The sequence below is a fragment of the Suricata suricatta genome, chromosome 3 (genome assembly GCF_006229205.1).
Source record: "Suricata suricatta isolate VVHF042 chromosome 3, meerkat_22Aug2017_6uvM2_HiC, whole genome shotgun sequence".
Classification (NCBI taxonomy): domain Eukaryota; kingdom Metazoa; phylum Chordata; class Mammalia; order Carnivora; family Herpestidae; genus Suricata; species Suricata suricatta.
This window is the reverse complement of record NC_043702.1, coordinates 169,662,458-169,665,945: the sequence shown is the minus strand read 5'-3', so window position 1 is coordinate 169,665,945 and position 3,488 is coordinate 169,662,458.

Genomic DNA, 3,488 nt, shown 5'->3' with positions numbered 1-3,488 from the left:
CACACACACACACATGCAGACATCCACATAACGGAAGGGAATATTACTCAGCCATAAGAAGGAATGCAATCTTGCCATTTGCAACAACATGGTTGGAGCTAGAGTGTATTGTGCTAAATGAAATAAGTCGGAGAAAGAGAAGCACCATATGATTTCACTCATATGTGGAATTTAAGAAACGAAACAAACAAACAAAGGAATAAATAAAGAGAGGGAGAAACCAAGAGTCAGACTCTTGAGAACAGGCTGATGGTGGGGAGCCTGGGGAAGAGGGTGAAGGGGATGAAGAGCACATGTATGACGTTGAGCAGGGCGTGATATGCAGAAGTTTTGAATCGCTAATACTGTACACTTGAAACTAACATAACACGTATGTTAACAATACTGGAATTAAAATGAAAAATGTCATTAAAATATATATAAAACAGAACCAGGAGAGGCAAAGACAGCATGGACACCACAAAACTCCAGTGGGCTCGCTGTAGGACACAAGATGGTCGTAAACTCCTGAGCAGCTAGCACGAACAGAGAAATTGGATCCGTTATCCTAAGCGTTATGTATACACTGAGCTTTGGGAAACTCAGTCCTATTTCAAATACTTTAGTGGAGGTTGCTAGTCAAGAAAATCTTGGTAGCAGACTTACTGTTTATTTTGTCTTGGCCCTTCATCTAGGGGGCGTGGCCCTTCCTCACTTGGTTGGTCAGCAGAGCTGCCAATCACAGAATCCCCGCCTCCTCAGGGAGGCAGGCTGTGGAGCTCGCGCTTCAGACCCTCTCCTGGAAATCTGCAGCCCAAATGGAGACCCCTGGGGGCTGCAGGTGGCTAAAGCAGAGTCCCCCACGAGTACCTCCAGAGGACACCCCAGGCCCAGCGACCTGGAGCCCCAGACCTGACCTAGTTCTTTCTTTCCCATAGCTTGAGTTTCCAGGTTTTCCTGGAGTCTGCGAACTTCCCAGATTCTTTACAGTAAAATCGTTTTAGTTTACACTAATTAAAGTCTTTCTGTTGCTAACAAGCCACAGCTCCTAAAGAGAGGGGTGCTAACGAATTCATGCGGAATAGGAGAATGTTCTCAGAAAGCAAACGTTCATCCTGAGTTGTAGTCTTAGAAAGTCACAATCCAAAGCCTTTCATTTGCCATCCACAGCTTTCGGGCTGCTGCTGCCCAGGCCGGGGAGCTGGAGGAGTCCGCCTGGGGGCGGGGGCGGGGCCTCTGAAGGCCGCCTAGGTGTGGAGGAGAGGAGGGGGCGGTGGGGAAGGTATTCTAGGAGGGCAGGGCCTGGGGGTGTTACAGGAAGTGGGTGGAGCGTTCGGCCCCGCCCCAGGGGACTCTAGGCCTCCTGTTTCGAGAAGGGGCCAGATAGCTAGCCGTATTGGCCAACGCGATGTCCGGAACTAGGTAGGGCCTTTTAAACTCTTCACCCACATTAAAAGTGCAAAATAAAAATGGAGTTGCCTTTTTTTTTTAAGAGGATGTCTGAAAAGGATTCCTGTGGAGAGAGCTTCTTGGATCCCCACTCTTCCCCCGGGGTGCGGCGAGCCTGCCCAGCTAAGCGGCGAGAGCTTTAAGCGGACCATTGAGACACTTAATCCACGTTCCTTATCTTTGGGGGTCACGGCGGATAAGTGACTCACTCCATTTGGGATGGGCTGGGAAGCAGGGGAGGCAGGCTGGCTGTTACTTTTCAGCAAAGATAACTTAGTGGGGGCACCGCCTCCAGGCTCGGTCGGGATAAATAATGTGTTGACGTGGTCTGCGGACCAGATTTGGCCACACGTGGGGTCTCGTGGGTCCGACTCAAGTGGCCACACGTGAGGTCTCTTGGGTCCGGTTTAGAGGGAAGAGATTTTAGAAGGGGAGGGGGTGGGGAGCCAGGCAGCCCCGAGATGCTTTCGTCCACGTCTAGAGCCCCAGAGGCGGTCCTGATCAGCCTGACGGTCCCAAGGACACCTTCAACGCAAGACCTGTCATCAGTGGGCTCCACAGGCTTCTGGGAGGGGACCCAGGAGGCAGGTGGACTGGTAACAGCGTGTTTGCGAGACGCCATCACAGGCTGGGGAGGCTGGAGAAGGTCAAAGACAATCATAGGACGAATACAGAAAATACCAAGTGCCAACTGCACGGCATCACCATGAAGACTTTTTTGCCAAAAATACTGACCCTGGACGCCAAACCCTCAGCTCTAACCTCTGGTGTAAAGGAAAAACAGGGGAGAGAGAAACAAAGGAAATGAAGACGGCAACCAGGTGATGTCAGCAAGCGAGACTCTGAAGAAAAACTAGCCTACTTTCTTCAGCAAATCAACGGCGTGAGTGAAAAGGGGCGGAGCGGCAGGGGACGAGTCTAGACTAAAGATTTCAGAGTAGTTAATACCGGGCGCCTTGGGGGCTCCGTCAGTAAGCGTCCACTTCAGCTCAGGCCATGATCTCACGTTTCATGGGTTCGAGCCCCATAATGGGTTCTGTGCTGACAGCTCAGAGCCTGCTGGGGATTCTCTCTCTCCACCCCTCCCCCTCTCATGCTCATTCTCTCTCTGAAAATAAACATCTTTAAAAAAAAAAAGGTCTTCGAGCTTATGTCCCAGGGGACCAGGAGACTATCAAGGGAAGGCCAAAGGAAGAGCAGACTTGAGGAATCAAGGAGTTAGCTTTGGGGGTGATAACGGCCAGTACTTTTCACTTATGCCGCTCATGCTGCCTTATTTGAACCTCCGAGAACGTGCTCCCGGGGGCGCAGAGTGGGCTCCTTGCCACGGATGCCAGCCAGGCTCAGAGAGGCTGACTGCAGGTCACCCGAGTGCTAAGCGGGGCAGTCAGAACTCACGCCAGGCATGGTACTCTCCGGCCTCGCCGCGTGGGAGCCGGTGGGAAGCAGGCCACTGTCACCCTGCTGTGCTCAGGGGTGCTGTGCTCAGGGGTGTTGGCGTGTGAAGTGGCGGCACAGGAAACCCCTGCCCTGGGTGCTGGGGCGGCTGAAGGTGCCACGGCCTCACTAGAGGCCCGGGCTGTCCTGCCCCCCACCCCACTGCCAGCCTCCGGAGGTCTGCAGGCTGAGCACCCACCCCCCGCCCCCGCCGTCTCCTGCTTCTGCCCAAATGTCCCCTCATCCGCACAGACTTTCTCTGAGCCGATGTTACCAAGAGCCACTCCCTCCCCTTCTCCCATTTTTCTCCAGCTCCTTTCCCTGCTCGAAACTGTGGTCTGCATCACCTCGCACAGAATCACGTTCCCTCCGCTCTACTGCTCTAGAACAGAAGCCCAGGGAAGTCAGGGCTTCGCCCTGGGCGCTCAGGACCTCCAACTCTGTGCATACTTGTTGAATGAATAATTGCATATACACGAATAAGCAAATGTAAAAAGAGGGATGCTCATCATGTTTCTCTACTTTAGAAAATTATGCTGTTGGAAAGTACTGTAATGGAGGAAAAGTACACTCGACCCTCAAACAACACGGGTTTGGACTGAGCAAGTGTATTTTTTCCCATA